The sequence below is a fragment of the Streptopelia decaocto genome (assembly GCF_964273445.1).
Source record: "Streptopelia decaocto genome assembly, chromosome: 8".
NCBI lineage: Eukaryota > Metazoa > Chordata > Aves > Columbiformes > Columbidae > Streptopelia > Streptopelia decaocto.
In genome coordinates, this window is record NC_138662.1 from 10529291 (window position 1) to 10548548 (window position 19258).

The 19258-nt window shown below is 39.6% G+C and overlaps 1 protein-coding gene across 1 annotated transcript in view; it reads right to left on the minus strand.

Moving 5' to 3' along the window:
- LOC309443302 (contactin-6-like) overlaps nt 1-14480 on the minus strand; it is a 140323-nt gene extending 125843 nt beyond the window's left edge. Inside the window, exon 1 of the mRNA XM_082060086.1 lies at nt 14381-14480. The gene's annotated coding sequence lies outside the window, so the exon portion shown is untranslated. The remainder of the gene's footprint in view (nt 1-14380) is intronic.
- Nucleotides 14481-19258: the final 4778 nt, after the last annotated feature.

The window sequence follows — 19258 nt, forward strand, 5'->3', positions numbered from 1 at the left end:
TCTGGAGGTGTTCTCGGTTTTTGACAGGTAAACAGGGCTGGATACTCCGGTGGTGTAAGTAGGAATAGCTTTGAGCTTTATGGAGAAATGTTAATTTACATCAACGAGGAATCAGGACCAAATATATTTGGAAGAAAAAGCCTTTCAATTTATCAGTTGTAAGATAAGAATAATGATTCTACTTATGTTTCCTAATCTGTAGACAGATAATGTTTAGGATGCACTTATTTATGGATGCATTTATTTAAAATACATCAATTCTAAAATTCTAAAATGTGAAGATCCATGAAAACTATTTGCATCAAACCTGGTCATAACAGGATATAAATATTTAGCAAGAGATTTTTACTGGCATCGCATTTTTTTCCAGAGGCAGAACTTCCTTTTCCTTTCTGCTTTCTCATCTATCAGACTGTACATTGAAAGCTAATAGGACTTTAACCTGTCTTCTTGTAACATCAATGCTCTGAGATGCCTCTTTTATACCCTTCTATTCAGAACTTTCATTTAGAGTCTCTTTATGCACCAAAATATGTTGTTGGAATCACAGAGAATAATCACGAGGAAATTGCACAATGCCAAATGATCTGTTATAATACAAAAAAAGAAATAGTAGTGAATTAAACACACTGCTATCTTACTCAAGGCCATTTTGAGGAGCACTTATTTTGCAAAGCACTTATGCAAATGATTCTGCTGATTAAGTACCCCAAAATATAACTAGGTGCTGAGGAGCTGTGCACATCCCTCAACATAACATAGTCCTGAGCATCTAGATAAGCGGCACTGCGCTTGCAAATTAACAAGAGAAATTACCATAATGAAAAATCCTGAAGTTTTTAATATTACTGTTTTGTCAATTAGAGGAAGATGATGAAAATTCACCCACACGGTTACCTGTTATTCATTCCCTTTTAATTCTGCTGTTCTGTATTTTCTATTCCAAGCATTTCTGTGTACTTCTTAAATAGTCGCTGCATTCTTAATCCATACATAGCTGTATTTCTGTAGTGGCAGCGTAAGTGAAATGTTCAAGGTCAGATTTTCTTCCAAGATTTACATGGCTGATCTCAGCTTCACGGTTTTGTTTTCAGCAAGGAATAGGTATTGCTGCTTATATGACTCATGAAATTCAGTTGGTAGTGCTGGGATTCTGTGTGTTTGTTTCTCAGAAGGATTGTAGTCATGCAAGGAGAATGGAGTATTGCAGTCAGAATCCTCCATGTGGATCTAAGACCAGACTTATTTTTTTTTTTTAACCACTAAAGAACAGAGTAAAAGTCAAAAGCCCATGTTTATACCCCCTCCTCCTCATTTGGTGAGTGTTTCCATGGGACAGGGGCCCAAAACATACAAATAATGGAGTTTCTGTTTGAACTCTTCCTGTCTCCTTTTCCAAAGGCTCAGGAGACTGTACTGATTATGCCACATTTAAGAAAGTTTCTCACTAGTTCAGTTTGCATACCAATGTTGATACTAGTGGCAGCCTACCTTTGGAGGTTGTTTTATCTTTGCTATTCAAAGCTATGAACAAATGCATAGGACGGGGTACTATAAATAAGCCAGAATAGCCCCAATATAGTGCTTTTGCAAGACCATCAAACCCATCCCAGTGACTGCAGAAAAATTAGTGTATGAGTATAATTTTCAATTTCACATACCTGCAAAGCTGCTCTATTAATAAGTTTCTACACATTTCCTTGGAATTGAATTTGTAAAACCACAGAATAGAGTTCGGTCTCTAATGGGCTTAAATGTGCTTCCTGTTTTCAAGAAGAAACATTGAGGAGGATCTTGAAGTGTCTGCAGTTTCATATGCTAATCATACTTTCACCAAAGTTATGGTCTTAATAATGCAGATTGTTTCCTGGGATACTGCAGCTCTTCCCCAACTTCTTGTCATCCACATGTTTGATTGCACTCATAAATTGCACGTGGGCACTAATAACTTCTGCTGATGTTACACTGCACGTCACTCTAATGGTTGACTCAGCCTCTCTCACAGTCCAGGCTTTTCTCCAGCAGTGTATGTTATAGGTTCAGCAAGAGTTTAAGAGATTGAATAGAGTTTATAAGAAGAAGATGATGGAGCTGCTTTTTATTCTTGAAAACATTCATGTACCGGTGATGATCTAAATAATGGCCTATTTATCTTTTTCTTGACATATAAAACAATGTTGTTACTACATAGTCACACAAATCAAGACTTTCACCAGTTCCAGGCTAAGTGCAACAAATAGATTGATTATATTCCTCTCTTGGTTTGCTCCTCTTAGAAAAAATCTATCATCTGTTAGGAGAAATAGTAAGTACTAGGTCTGAAGGGATCCACCATCTGTAGCTTTTATTTCCTTAATAAGCAAATCAGTCCTCATCAGTGCACAAGATCATCAACACCTATTTCAATTTCTGTACACATCAGAATATATCAACCACAATTACATTATGTGAAGGATAAATCACACAGTAATTAATGTAGCTAATAAGCAGGATACAAGGTCTGATTCAGTCTTTTGAAAGTCAGGGAAACATACCCCACTGACTTCAGTAAGATTTGGATCTGCTTTCTAAAGATTTGGATCTTCACTTAAGTTATGATACAATCACATCTTGCAATAAATAGGCTTATACTCTCTGTGTGTATCTGTAGGTCAGTGCACTCGTACTTCAAGCAGGACCTACTGAGTAAAAGCTTCTTTTATGCTTGTGTGTCTGCCTTAAAAAAAAAAAAAAAAAAAGGAAGGTCTCCTTTACTCCAAAGTGTTGCTCCTTTTCTTTGAAACTAGACTGACAATAAATATTGTTGTGTACAGGCCAATGTATGTTGCAAAGAGAAATGTTATATCAGAAAAAGAACATCTTAGTAGTAAGGACAATACATTACAGTGTATTTCACAAGTATGGTTGGCACCATTCTTTCTGAAAGGTTTTCCAGCCTCTTGATCCAAATCACAAAAGCCACAATGACCTGTGTTTGAACATCCCTTAGGCTGCTGTTCAGATGTGCTGGAGAAATGGAGGCTTCCTTCCCTGTATCAGTCACATTCTGCAGAAAGTTATTACCAGAAAATAAACCTAAAGTATGCAACTATCCTATAATATCTCTTTTACACTCACATAATGTGATACGTGATTCTAGGGTGAAAAAGTCCCTTTCACAAGCTTTATAGCCCTGTAAGCTTTCTTCAGTTATTGCCCAGAGCATCTGATGTAAAATCTGTGTGGCCAACCTGTGAAGCTACAAGTAGAAGACTCTGCTGGTATAAATAGAAGTTTTGTCTCTTCAAGAAAATTTCAGTCAGGTTGTTTCTGTTTATTTTGGTCTCATTAGTCTGCCAGTACATGATAAATGATTTAGGTTAAGGGTAATTTAGTTTATGACACAATGGGTATGAAAGGTTATTCCTTCTCAGGCCCTTCTCATATATCTGCCTGTAAAAAAAGTAGTTGTTATATCTCAATACACAGAAGCCACATAGATATTGGGTAACAAATTACATACTGGATAACAATCTATAAAATTTTATTGGCTTATGAGGTTTGCATTGATTTGAATTTTACCCAAAGCAAACCATTACTGTTTCTCCAAAATACTGAAATTAAAGGAAAACAGAAACCTCCATTACAGGTTTTTAAAAATGTAGCCACCAGAAACATCTCTGAACAGTGGTATTGTGGTTGGGGGGGGTTGTTGTGTTGTTTTTTTTAATTGGGAGTATATGGGTGAAAAACTACATGTCAGGACAGCTTTGTCCAGAGAAAGGCCATTGATTCATTTATTGGATTCATAGTAATGTTTTGTATTTGACTGAATTTTGAGAGATACGTGTATCTGGAAAGTAGAAGGACATTATATATATACATATATATGTATATAAAGTAGAAGGACTGCAGATATACATAAACATTACAGAGATATGCAATAAAAACTGCTGATCCTTGAAGCAGGGAGGTAAGGCACAAACAAGTCTGTTATTACTGGTATTAATTAGCATTATTCTGTGCGGAAGAGGGCAATAGCGACTGTGCATTTGGACCAGTATTATTTTACACACCTGTTGGCAGATAAGACTAGGGCATCAATACTTTACAAGCCATATTCCAGTGATTTATGTTGGGAGAATGCAACCTATCTGTGGCAAACACCTTCACTGCAATCACATTAATTATACTTGATACTGTCTGTTGGACTATGCCTTGCCTGGAGTTGATCACAGGGCCACAGTCTGTGCAATTACCCACTTCAATAATCATTGTCTCGTTCTGACATATTATAGCAAGGGCTGCTGTATTGTTCAGCATAAATGAGAGGGAATAAATGGTACGACAGGTAACAATGCATTTGTAATAGTGTATACAGCCATTAAGCTTAATGCAAAAAAGGGGCCACTAAAATATGTATGAAAATAATCAGAAATAAAATTTAAAATATATTTAAGCCCATGCTTGTTAACCAGGCATGAGAGACTGAAAAATACCCTCATTCTGCATAAATGCATGAGGTTTTCAGGCAGGACACGCTACAGGGCCTTGCACAGGTCAGCTCTCAGATCACTTGTAGTCCATCATTTTCAAGTTTCTGAGCCATTTGCGTGGATGTTTTTCCCATGATGTTGTAAATTTTGGCTACTCCCTAAACTGCTATACCAAACACTACTAATGCTGCATATGGTGCCAATGGACAGTCAACAAAGAAGTTGCAAGAGTTGCCCCCAGGATGGTCTCACTTGATGCTACTGCCCTGATCATCGCACAGGGATTTGGGTTAAACTCCTCCTGCCCTCTGCACACTTTTCATATTAATAATTCTGTCCTTAACACCCCATCCCACATTCCGTTGAAATATTGGCTTTAACCACTCGGTTAAGAAAGAAATCCCATGTGATTCTGATGAAAGGGTCAGTTCTAGGAAGGAAATTGACCTTTTCTTACAGTAAAAACAAGCTGTATATTTACCATCCACATAGAGGAGCTTTCAACATCTCCTGGTAGATAAGGCATCTATGGGAAGGGCTCAACCTCGAGGAGGCCCTTCCTCCCACCCAGCTCTGGGATGAAGGATATTTTCTAGGGCAACCCCACAGACAGGACAAAAATCTGGAATTGTGATTATTCACAGGGTTTCATTAAAATTGCACTTTTCCTGGTATATTTTCTTATTGAAATTCTCTATTTTCAACCTCCTGATTTGTTCAATATGGTTTTGAAATGTGAGCTCCTATAAATAAAGTTTATAATAAGGATCTCACCTGGTTTTATTTCAATGGCACTGGTATTTGTATTTCTTTACTACTTTTAACTCATTCAAAGATCACAGACAATGTCGAGGTGTTCGTGGTACTGTTTCATGTTTGATTTTGCCTTGTTTACAAACAAAAAAGTTTGCAATGTTTTGTGATACAACCTTCTACTGGATAGTCTAGAAACTCACTAGTGACTGATACTTTATGTGATTCACCTTTCATTTATCTCACAATTTCTAACTTCTTTTTTTTCTCTCTCTCAAAATACTTCTTTTCTGCCTGTGGGTATGAGTGAGAGGTTTGTATGACTTACTCATACTTCACTGCACTTAACAGGGCCCCCTCATTAGTCAGGGCTTGGATTTTATTTTTGGGTATTGCTGCTGGTATTGCTGGCTGCTCGAATGACTCCCTCAGCATTGTCAAACAAAGTGGTTTCCTGCTAATTCCTTTCAGGGTTTAGATGGATTTTCAATCAATCTTGCTGAGTAAGTCAGCCAGACAAAGAGGTAAAATCGTGATATGGTTAGTCATTTATATTTTACCTGAATCAGTGAGGAAGGTACTTTTTGTCAGTTCTTACACTTCGTATGTAACTTTTATTCTACCATTTTTTGACAGAAATGTGATTTGGGGTATCTCTTGCCTTTGTCTTCCAAGTCAATCCTCTGAATTCCTAACCCAAAGTTTAATATCATCCATTATTCAACACCTTCAACAAGACCAACTTTAAAACTAGTAAGCTCTCAGTAAAGCTCTGCAATTAATGCTGAAATACCTTGAGTACAGAATAATAAACAAATAACACTCCCCATAGCCTTGCTCAGAGCATCTCAAAATACCAGTAGCCTTCCCTGAAGTCTCTAGTTATCAAATATTCTTTAAGATTTAGTGGGTATTTTGCATTAAAATGCAAAATATTTTTCCTGCAAATTTAACAGTGGACTCTGCATCAGCTTGCAGTGCATCCATTTTATGCCAGATTGAAATGATCAAAATGTACCCCATTGCTTCTCATGGCATTAATGAGCTTTGCCCAGTGATTTTTGTCCTGCCATTTTTATCACTCTTTAATTTGTCATATAAATTATTCAGTGTTTTCTGTAGGTGCTGCTGCCCTGTAGCGCCCAGCCTGACCCGGCAGGAGGGTGATTGGGAGCACCCACCGCGGTGCACCCAGCACCAACCACAGCCCCAACCCCGACCCTGCTCACCCCCAGTATGGAAGGGGCTTTAAAGCACTGGAGTTTTCCTTCTCCTTGAGGTATTCAGCTACAGCCAGCCTTTGGACAAAGCTTTTGCTTGGACACTTTTACAGTCTTCATAGCTGCAGCAGTATATGTTTTATTTGAAAACATTACATTTACTACAACATAAAGAGAACATAATTGTTTATCTGTGTTCACCACTGTTCTTCCTTCTCGACCCTCTCTTTCCAGCTGCTTTCCCAATGACTTCCTAGGATTATCCAGTATATACCAGGCTCACTTATTCCTTCTGGCACTAAATACAGCACAGTTACATTTCTTCCCCCAAGCTCAGCGTCCTCAGAGGAGTATTTAGGTTAAGAGCAGTTTATTCCTGGCTGGAAGTGCAGGAACTGTGCGTGGGTTCATAAGCCAGGATTCTCCTTTGCTTCAGGCAGCTACTGAAAACCAAGGTGATGTCTGAGACAGAGATGAAAATGGAGAGATGCAGCAGTGGGGCATGAAGCATCCCTGCTGCTGTGGCAAGGACGATCCCTGCAGCACAAACTGGTGTTTGGGGCACAGCAGCAGCACAGGGGGTGAACAATCCTATTAACAGACAGAAACACATATGGAAAAGTGGCCAAATGGTGTAATAAACTTAGAGCCCTGTCTGCTCAGCTGTCCCCCAGCAAACGTGGAAAGGAAGGTGACAGCCAAGGCTGCCAGAGCCAGGAGCCTTCACTGAGCAGTGGAAAGCAAAGGTACGCTGAGGGTGTCCTGTGAGCTGTCACAGCTCTGTCATCGGCTCTGCAGGAGCCACACCTGAGTGAGGTGCATTTCTCACCATACCACCATTTCTCACCATACCTCTGTTTCTCACCCTACCTCCACTTCTCATCATACCTTCAATTCTAACCATAATTCCAATTCTCACCATACCACACCTCCTGCCTGGGACGGGGGTGTCTTGTGAGAAATGTTTGCACAAGTACCAGGCTGACCATATCCTGGTCAGAGCTGCTTGGTACTTAAACAGTAATGATGACAAATATTTATAGTGCATTTAGTCCTACAAGAATTCTCTCCTTGAAGACTAAGTCTTCTTGTTTTGCTTCCTTTTTATGTAAGCTTTTTGTAAACAAATGTGTGAATAACTTTTCCTATTTCAGCTTTGCAGGAAATGAAGATTTTTCTTTAAAGTAGAAGAAGATCCCTCTGAGAAGTCTTTCCTCTGTGGCTATACCCGCACCAAACAGATATCTATGCAGCTGACTGGGAATTGCACAGTTATGTAGTTAGTAAATACTGTTACTTAGTACAGATCTTTGGGTAGAAAAAGTGAGCCAGGACTGAAAATACAGCCCTAACTCATGGATACAGTGGAACAGATGGACCAGAGGGGAGTTAGGGTAGGGAAACTAGACCTGCACCTCCAGTGGCTTCAGAGCAAGTAATACTGGAAAGGTGGGAGTTAAAAATATATATGGCTTTTAGCTTTGGATGATAGCTCCAGAAAGGACTGGGTCACCTCTGTGGAGAGGCTTCAGCGATATGTCATAGCTAACGATGTCAGTGCTGAGAAAAAGGTGGCAGTTTAAGTGAATATAATAGGGGTAAAACCTCTAACCTGCTGTGCAGCCTAAGTGCTCTTGTTAAACCAGCAGACAAAACAATTTCTGGGAGAGAAATTTCCTCAGCGCCCAGATCCACTGGTAACTGCAGAGCTTCCCTGCTATTATCAACCTAAGAAAAAATCATTTTGGGCTGAGTGCCTGAATTAAGGAAATTAACGGAATGTCATCAGTTTGAGGAGAGCTTAAATGCCGCAGTACCAGGGACCAGCTATGATACTATGTGCAAAACAACGCCGTACACAGCAGGCACCACCCAGTGTCAAAGCATCAGAAATTGTTATAACAGTGGCTCCTGCCAGACATGCCAGAGGATTGCAACTGAGACATGAAGGACAATCTGCAGCTGCACTGGAGATCAACCTGGATGCGCAACGTGACTCTCCAAAGTCTGCATGTGCTTTCTGTGCAGAATAGTCTCATGGTGCAAATGAGATGCTTGGTTTTCTTTACTTGGCTCAAGGACAGACTCCTTGGAAGCTGTAAGACACTGGGAAAGGCAGGGACAGAGTGCAGGTCACTGCAGACAAGCCCAGATTGTGTCTATGAAGACAACTGAGAGTTTTCAGCTGAGGGCTGGGAAACTGAGTCTGTGCAGGATGCTGGATAGTCCATGTGGTACAGGTGATAAAAAATCTACATTTTATCTGGATTCCTTTACAAATGGAGGAAGCACAATTTATAGTGAGGTTTGCTCTGGTCCTGCTAGTTTTGTAATTTCGTGGTAGGATTATCAGAAACTGCTCAAAGAGATGAAGTTGTCGAACCTTCAGTGCTTTTATTCCCCATATTTCTCACTGGAGGTACAACATATATGCTGTATATGCCAAAGTCAGCATATGCACTACTTGAAGAGGAAAGTCAGGGAGAAACAGCTTCTCTATGTTAATGTTAACAGCCCAAACAGCTTCTCAATGTTAATCACAGGGATGTGAAGAAAAAAAGGTGCTGGTGGAATGTAGTTGTCTTCTCACACTTGTTGACAACCCAGCCTAGCATGTCATTTGCCCAGAACAGAGAACATTTTCCTCATTAATCTTCTAAAATCCTCTAAAATCTTCCTCTCCCTAAGTCTATTAACAGTGGAGTTTGAGCATTGTGAAAAGAAGAATGCACACAGTCCATAGTGCAGCGTGATCCCAAGAGCTCTGATGCTCAGTACTCAGCAAGATGCTGTTTCATCAAAGCCCAACCTCTTCAGAAGTACACCAGCTCTGACAAAATTTTTGTGGGAAGATTTCTCAAATATAAGGGAAAACTGCTCGACCAAGGTTTCAGAATAACCAGGAGTTGAGGCGAAAGGTTACGAGCAATGATTAAATTTCTGTTCTACTTAAATATTGGTCTCCTTCACCCCTGGAGAGTGTCCTAATCCCAGACTGCTGGCTGCTGTGGGCAGACCTACCTCTGGTTTTGATCATTTTGACCCTGGAAAAAACCCTCATTAGAAAGGTTCAGCCAAAACAGCAGTGGGTAATCTACCTGATCCAGAGGAACAAATTAGCCACTGATTTTTTTTTTCTTTTTGCATGTCAAGAGAGTGCAGATGTGAGATGATAGTCCTGACCCCCAGCCCACCAGCTCCTCTGAGACAGGCTACTTCAGCCCCTTCCGCTCTGGAATGGGAATGGATAAAATTACACTGCTTTCCACAGCAGAGGATTCTTGTTTTCCAGCCAGCCTTCCTCCATGGCACAACTTCAGTAAGAGACTCCTTGCAAGCGTCACCATAGGTAGGTACTTGGGATCCTCATGCTTTGGTTACAGCCTCGAAAGAGCTTAATTCATTACCAAATACGAAACAGTTCTCATCTTTTTTTTTTTTTTTTTTTTTTTCTGAGGAATCTTATGTATAAAATGGATCTTACTGGTAATCACATCATGATGTCCTAAAGAAAAGTGAGTACTTAGTTCGGAAAAATAAGGTAGCATATTTTTTATTTACTTGAGAGGCCCCTGGTGGGAGCTGTGATCAGAGCCTGGAGAGGGTTATTGTGTGCCTGGGCAGCTGGGTCACTCGTGTTTGTATATGGCTAATAAAAGCAGTTATCTGGAAGCCAATTATATTAGTTCCCATATTATTATGTTGTGTAAAGAGCAAGGACATAACACTGTTTCTCTCATCTTTCTGCTGTTTTCCATTTATTTTAACAAGAGCATTACAGCAGACGCTGTCAAGAATTTTAATAAAACAAACTGCCTTTCTGACTGTCTTTATCCATTTCTTCTTGTCTTTATAGGCTAGAAACATATTAGAGGGTTTAAGTGAGGGATATTACTCTTTTCTCCCACTCCCTCCTCCCCATGTCTCTCTCTCAGTTGCTTTCCCGAGCACTGTACACTGTGGAGTTTTTCCTCTTGCAGGAAACACAAAACACAAAGATGCCCTCAAATAAAGCCCCCACAGAATACACATGGCTACCTGGTGTATTTAGTGGAGCTGTCAATCCCTGCCAGTCCTTTTGCCTGAGATCATGGCAGAACCCATTCCCAGACCCCTTTGGATGCTGCAGGACGGTGAGCACGAGCACTGGAGCCCAGCTGCGGTAAGCAAGGTGGTACAGCTAGAGAACATCCTTAGAGTGGATAGAGCCACACTTCACCACTGTCCTGAAAACAGGTTGACCAAATCACAGCATCATCACAAGGAGTAATAATATAGGAGGTTTGCAATACTGAGTCAACGAGGAGTAGAGAAAAAAAAGAGGAGGCAAACCAGGAAATATGCCAATAACATGTAACCTGATTAAATGTTGCACAGCTGCTGCTGGCAATACAGAAGAGTCATCATCTGTCTCCTGTCCTCAAATAGGGCATGGAGACTGCTGTACTCATGAAAATCCAATCACCTACAAGTAGAAGAGTGATTCCTTTCTGTGTGTGTCAGTGATTCACTATTTTGCCCTTTTCCCCTCTTCAAATGACTCAAGGCAGGTCTTATCCCACTACCTTCTGGACCTTGCACACATGCAAACCTCTGTCTGGCTTTAGAGGTATTGTGAGCAAAAGCCTCTGCCTCTTGGTCAGGAAGGAGGAAAGTGTGGAGGGGGTCAGGGTGGAAGCTGCCTGCTCGTTGTGGAGAGCTCAGACAAGATCTCTCAGGTGTTTCCCCTATTGTGCTCACACTCTCTGAAGCCGAACAAACTGCCTGGGAATAAATCCTAGAAGATTTCAGTATCGAGCTATGCCAAAAAACTTACATGGGCAAGCGTCACTACGCAGAGATGACAGTAACTACAGGTGAGAGTCTGGTGTAGGGACACTTTCACTTTAGGCTTGGGCAGAGGTGAACTACCTGAGTTAACTCAGCAGTGATGTCATTAAGCTAGTGAGATGTTAGTAAAACATTTCCTAGCGGGGGGGGGGGGGGAATATCAAAAAAGCAGTTCTGTAAGGCAAACTGCTAAAAATTGAGTGAGTTGTTAAGAGTCTTTAAGTATCTCTTTGACGGGACAATTAACTTTACAGTCCCTGAACAAGTGGGTGAAAACACCTTTTGTCCTCAAGAGTAAAAGCAGAAGGAAACGGTGATCAGCTGTGCCTGATACCAGGCAGAGAGACACGGCTGGAAGTGCTGCAGCCTGGCTGGGAGCCCACCAGGAGCTTCTCAGGAGAGAGGAGATGTAGCTGAGAGCAGAAAGGTATGGCAGAACTTGGGCTTTTCCTCTCCACTTCAGTCGGGAGATCTTAGAACCTTTGAAACTGATGTGTGCCAAGTCCTCATGTTTATTTTTGTGCAAAAGCATTTTGCTAGTGCTTTATGCTGACCTGGTCTGTTCAGCAGCCTCCTAGCATTAAGGAAAGGTCTTCCATATCTCTGGTGCTTTGTCTCACACTAGTTGTGTGTGGTTATTTTCTCAGCAAGGTGGAGAACTGTTAAGTACAATGTCCTGATTTGTTTTGCTAGGGATTATTTTTATTTTCCATGGTTAAGCTACTCAAAGATACTTGGTTGTATTTTTAGTGTTGTGGTGTTTTTTCTTGCATGCTCTCCACTTGCAGAAAGACTTTGTGAAGTAAGAGGTTTGTGGAAGTCTGCTAGTTCAGGAATGGAAATATGGTAATTTAATAATCTAAATACTGGTGTGTTCCTATAAAGTAGGTTTTTTAGTGTCTTGGAGATAACTGCCAGCACAGGTAGTTGTAAGACTGCCTGGAGTTCTTTGTGTCTTCACTTTCCAAGAAGAGATTGCCTCTTACCTAAGACCAGGCTGTATATTTGCCCATGTATGTAGTTATAATAAAATTTGAGTGCAGCCTTTGGTAAGAAGGACTAAAGGGCTTCTTGAGCCAGACTTCCTGTTGATCTTCTGTAAGAGCGTTCCCTGTCTGCTCTGCAGCAGCAGGTCAGAAGGGCTTGGATGGACCCAGGGGCAGGGTGGAGGCTGCAGGCAAGCGGGGCACAAACGAGATGGTTTCCCTGAGCAAGCCCTGCACCTGGAAGGTGAGCAGCATCTTGCTGACCTCTGGGCAGGGGTTAGCAACCTGTGGGAATCCTCTGGAATAAACTCAGTCACAATTTTAAACAAAAGGAATATTGTCTTGTAGTAACATGCAGCTAATATAGTTTCTGGGGGAAAAGAAAAATTAGAATGCCATTTTGAAAAGCGGATATATTTTCATATACTCACAAGACGGAGATAAACATCCTTCTAATGAAAATTTTCTGTTCAAATACAAATAGTGCTTCATGCCCACATAATGCAAACACACAACTTTGTGTTTCAAATCCCCTCTGGGATGCTGGCACCTTGTTCTGGGGTGGAAATATTTGCTTCAGCTGCAAGAAATTAATTTTAGGGTAGCTTACTATGCACCACAAACCTTTTTAATACTGATCACAAAGCTGGAAGAAAAGGAAAAGAGACATGTCTACTATTTGATTTAAAGCACTTAAGTTGTTATATATTATTTATAATTTTAGCCTCAGCATGGAAGGTAACCCTTCTAATACATGGTGATCAGTACCTCACCAGCATTTGAAAACCATAGCTGCATACATTAGTATGTTTTACTTTTCTTTTTTACATGATAAAATGTGATATATGGTAGTTGCTAACTTCATATAGGTACTGATTTGGGACTTTTTAGTGTCATAAAACCCCTGAAGCAGAGACTCATGGAATGTGAAACACTGACATAGTGCCTCTGGAGCACCAAAGCAAAAGCTGGCTGATGAAGATGGGTTATTTGTGGTGATGTGGTGCCTGGAATTACAAACACTGCCGGGTTTAGCTGCACACACACAAAAACTCTCCGAACTTGTAGAACTTTCCAAATGCTGGGTATGGAAGGAGTAGTCTGGAAGGTATGGAAGGAGTAGCCCTGTTTGTGTGGAGAAAATAAAAGGACGGGAGGAGGAAATGCTACTTTAGGGAAGTAAATAGTTTGATTTTTAACATGTAATATTTATCTGAAAATGGTTGCAGTGTTGACAAAATAACTGGTATTTAAACAGGCTGCAGAGTGTTTGCATGTTGTTTAATCATTCACCTATATAAGTGCTGTAGAAAATTCACCCTGAGTGTGCAAAGCTGTTGGAGGAGACCCTTTACACATGCAACAACTGTCCGAATCAAAGTATTCACCCAAAAAGCACTATGGGAACATATAACATAAAGCACTAGTCAGCAGTTGCTTGCTTCTGTAACCACAGACTTCTAAAACTTTTTATGAAGTATTACATTTCCTTTAAACCGTGTCATACAGTGTAAATAAGTGACAACATCAAAACTAAAACTCTTGTAAATCTTTCATGCAAAAACCGAAGTTCAATATATGTTGCAATCATCATTTATATTTTTTTAATTGTTAAAATGAGCAACAGGGAAAACTTTCTTTTTAGGACTTAAATTTTCCTGAAGATTTATGTTTATTGATTTTACACCTTCAGCTGGTAGAAATTAGATTAGGCTTTTATTACCCACTTCATCTTTTAATATACTGTACAAAGTCATATGGAAGCGCCAAAATTAGCAGTGTCATCCTCTGTGTTGTCCGTTTTACTGCAGCACAAAGCTGTGATATACTCAAATAATATACCTGTGGTATCTGTTACTAGCACAGTCTCCTGTTCTGTTTGACTCAGACCTCACATGAATACAAATTCATTATATACATTTTTCTCTTCCAAGAATGTATACATTTGGAGCATCAGCCATTTACAGACACATAGCACAAATAAAGCAGTGAATTTTCTTCATTCTCTACTCCTTATGCTAATGAAAATTACTAAGGAAGAAAAAAAAAAGACACAGAAAATGCAGCTCCCCCAGCATTATTCACATTGCAGTAGACGGCACAATTCTGTACTTACAGATCTTAACAGTGAAATGTCTCAGGATCTTTACAATTTTCTGCAGAACTGTTTCAAGCTCTCAGCAAGCCACAGTGTTCATCGAGGCAGAACAGAGCCGTATGGAAGGTCTATGCAGCTGGGAGATAATGGAACTATTTTCCCAGCTGGGACTACAAGCCTTTTATCCACTGAGCATTGCGTGTCTCTTCACTGGTATTAACCGTGAAATACACTGCTTTCCCGTTGTACTCGTGCTAGGACCCACACAATTAGTGCTTGAATCAGACAAACAGCTATCACAGTTTCTGCATATTCCTGTCTGGAAATCTTGAACGTGTAAAAATTAGCTCTGCGTTGCTCATCCTTCAAGCAAGCTGAGAGAGTGGAAGTGCAGCTGTCATACTAGTAGCATAAAAGATTAAATGTGCTCTTGCTGTTCTTTTCGTACAAATATGAGCTCCTGTCAGGTAATCAGAAACCTCTCTTCTTGAAAAACGGGTCAGTACTTGGTATTAGGTTTAGAGCAGGAAAGGAAATAATTTTGTTTAGTCCTGGGTCCCACAATCACTTCCTGAGCTCCGTAAGATTAAGCTCATAGGATGTGAGTTGACACTTGGATTATATCCCAGCACTGACTGTCCTCTTGAAACATATGACTACCCCTCCATAACATATATATTTTTTAAAAAATAATAAAAATAAAGGGGGAAGGAAGCTTGCTTGCCTAACATAGCACAGACATAAATCCTGATTACACATAAACTTCAGACCTTCTCAGATTTCTGTTTTTCCTCTTGGGACTACTTCAACAGAGATCAAATGCAAAACTTGCACAGGGGAATGCCTTTCCATTAGTAAGCAAAAGTTTTTTGTATTCACAGGAGATAAAAGTAGAAACAGCAGTTTTCAGAATGTTTCTGCCAAGTGAAGTGCAATTGTATCATAAGCATTTCTTCACAAGATTTTAATGTAATCTCAGTGTAAATCCATTAGTTTGTAATGGGATTAATTGCATGCCTGTCTGAGCAATGGCAAGTGGAGAGGATGTGAAAGTCAGGTGGCAAAGACACACAGCGGCATGTGGATACCTGGAGTAGAACACAACAGTGAGTCAATCAACGAAAGAGATGGAGTGTGCAGGAGTATGGGAAGTCATGGGATGTGCATAGAAGTGCTTCCTATGGAAACCCATGGGGCTGATAGGGTGACAGCTCTGCTCCCATTTCAGAGCTTTCCTAGCCACCCTTCTGATTAACATAAACAATTTTACATTTCCATCGTGTGAGCATCTCAAATGAGCTTTACCGGCAATTAATTAAGCCTTGCAGCGCCTTCTAAAGTAGATAGGCATTATAATTAGCAGTTCCATTTTTAATTAGGAATAGAATTTGAAACTGAATTTTTGGTGTTTCCTCATTTTTTTTTTTTTTTTTTAACTAATGCCAGTGCTTTTTCTGAGTTGCAACAAGAATAAATAGGCAAAGAGTTGCTTTCAACAGATTAACCCAAGCTTCTCATTGCCAATTCTTAAAGTTTATTAAAAATTTAATATTTTCTTTGTTGAAATAAATGATTTTGCTAATACATTGGTTATCTAACAAGATTGTCTGGGAAAATTATTTCTTTGTCCCTGAGGAAACTAATGCTGTTAAAACTTCCCCATTTCCAACAGGGAATGCAAACAAACATTTTAGAAATGCCCCTTCTAAAGGTAGATTATTTTTGAGATCTAATATTTTCAGACATTTAAGTGTTACAGTCTTTCCAGAATGAATTTTGAACTTCTGAACCTCTGGATTGTTTTTATTAAAACTTGTGAAGTTTTGATTTAGATTTTCAGAACTATCCTATAGTAAAGATTAGACCTACATCTTTTAGAAATGACATAGAAAGTGATGATAAAATGTAATATCAAAACATTCTGTTCCTAAAAGTCAAGACAGAACACTTAAATGTTACCAAAATGTCATGGGTTTGCCCAATTTTCCTTCAAAACAAAATTTCACTGATAGGGGCACTTCTTTGTCGAATGTTTTGTTTTTGAAGAATTACCATATTCTGGCAGAAAAACCTAAACCTGTCTCAGGTGTTTGTTAATCCGTACTGCCTTTTTTTTTTTTTTTTTTTTTAAGAAAAACAATCTACTTTACATGTAACCTTATAGAAAATCACCTCTGTGTTGTAAAGCAATCTGAGGTGAGAGTCAAGCAAACTCAGCATCCTCTGGTGGGGCTCCAGTCACCTCAAAATTTGGCCTTGGCTGACTAAGTGGAAGAAGTTTCCATAGCTCAGAATGAACTGCATAAAGTCCTTGTGTACCTTTGATGACACTATTATAGGCTAAAATAACTCAGTGATAGGATCTGGTCTATAAAGTAGATGGCAGAATCTGGAGCATAAGCTGAAAGACAGAAGTGAATTAGCAGGAGTTGGGCCAAGGTGTTTCTTGCAAAATCTCTGCTGAGGGAAGATCTGAAAGACACTTTCTCCTGTGTTTCCTCTGTAAAAACTAGAGATGCCTTCAAATGATACATGCAGTTTTTTGGTAAGAACTGTCAGTACACCTTCAAAATGAGATAGAGCTTTCCAGCTTACTGCTGACTTCTGGCTGGGTCAGTTTTTCTGTCTCTCCTCTAGACAGTGTAGATAAATCCAGGATGTCTTTAGTGAATTAGTTGAAGGACTAATGTGATCTAGACTCCACTGTGCTCAAACAGCATCTTGTCCTTGAGCTAGTCCCTACGATCACAAAGGCAAAATTTAAGACCTAAAATGAAACTCTTTAGAACAAAGGAATGTGATTGCATCCCATGAGGTGCTTTATTCATTCCGTGCTTCCTACTGCTTCAAAACCACTCAGCAACCTGCTATTTGGCATTTACTCTATGCATAGGATTTTGGTTACTCTAAAAATCTGCCATCATTTATATGAATCCATAGGTACTGCTTAATTAAGATTGAAAGTGGATTCTGCAGGACTTGTCCAGTAACCATTCCAGAGGCAAAACTCCTGGGCTTGAATTAGTTAACAAGTAGGTTTGAATACAAGTGAGTCTACTACAGGCATTCTGTGTGATGTTGGAGAAAGTCCCTACCTAAAGCTACTGCTCACTTCTTTCTTAAATCTTCACAGCTTTTCTGTGTACTGCTGGCAGGTAATTACTTTTCAGATTATTGGGTTAGTTTCCCCTCAGTCTTGTTAGACATATTCTAAAATAAATTGCAACACACAGTAATTGCAAACTAAGTGCTAGATTAATGCACCTTTGCATTTTTTTTTAATACAGAAGGAAGCTATGTAATTTCAAATTCATGCAGTTATATCACCTTTGTCTCGTGACATTCCTGAAAGTCTTGTCACAGACAGACATTAGAAAACATGAACAATGGAAACCTGAGAGCAAAAGTTCATAATAATTTGCTTGCATTATAGTAAAAAATCAAAATGTACTATGAAGTTAATTGAGCTGCTGGACAACTTGGGCAGTTGAACAGTGCATAGTGCAGGCATTTGTGAGTGATCTGATCTTGCATAAAAGAGACCTTGAAATCACACAGAAAAATGGATTATTGTACCCCAAGTTCCCCAAAAAGTCTGCTGCTAGAGCTGTGCTGCTTCCCTCCAGCAGAGGAACAGCTATGAAAACCCAGACAAAACAAATCACCGACATTTTTTATAACTTATAGGCAACAGACTGCCATTAGAAGGGGAGGTGATACAGTCCCAAGTTGCTGGAGAACAATAATTAAAGTCAGTATAGTGCTTCCATACATCAAGACTTGATTTAGTCACTTGATGACATTGGTCATTTTCAGAGTGTTGCTATTTATTCAATGGGAAACACCTTTATATGGCTGCTCATCTCATAGACTTGTACTGAAGAGAAAAATACCAATATACATGTGGAGTCATTTCTGCAGTCTTCTGGAAAGAGGAAAGGAATTTTCTCTGGAGGCAATGTTCACTTTTTAAATTATTATTATTTTAAAATCTTAATTATGCTCTTCCCATGCAAGTGGAGAGAGCACAGTCTGAAAAGCATGTCTTCTCTGTATGTTTTAGCACTGTGAGTCATGTAGAAGAATGTTAATGCAGAAAAGCTAGTATAATCTATAGGAAATACACCTTTAATATAGAATAGCTGTTTCTTCTGTAGTCTTTGTAGATTTTGTTTTACTTTGCGGGGGGGAGAAACTAAAAGAAGAGGGATATGCAGGTGTAATATAATCTGTTTGAACAGGGTGTACATTTAGCTGTCTTTCTGCTGTTAAAAGACACAATTACAAATATTGAGCTTACTGGTCTTTTTAACCTTAGATCCATTCAATAATCAAGATTAACTACCTCAGTCCTTGTTGGTATTCCACAAAACTCTTTCCTCTGTCTGAACTTCAGTCTTTGTCTCCTGCACCTTGTTTGTTTAGGTGTCCGTTTTCTAGTGACTGAACAGAGTTATGGGCAGCCCCATTCATAGACTCTGTACATCATAATGCTTTGATAACACAGGGGGTAATTATTTTCCAGCTAAACATATGCACAAGCGCTCATGCACACACACAAACTAGAAAACAAACTCTCTGAACTCTTGAAACTCTCCCCCCCACAAAGAGGATGAGAGGGAAAGAAACTGTTCAATGATGCTGTTAGTCCTTGTGTTAAAGCACCACATTGATCTCCGTCTCTAGAATAAATGCAAAGGTTTAGTGGGTGTTAAGCCTTTCAAAATGCGCTGCTTATTAATGATGGCTCCAGCAAAGGTGACCTCTGGAGCAATGAATAATGCTCTGAGTAGAGCCTGAATGGTTCCTATGCTTTCTTTTGATCTGCATTGTTTTCTGATACCATTTCACTTGTGCTACATGGCAACGGATTTGAAAACTTTCAGTTCTCTACTG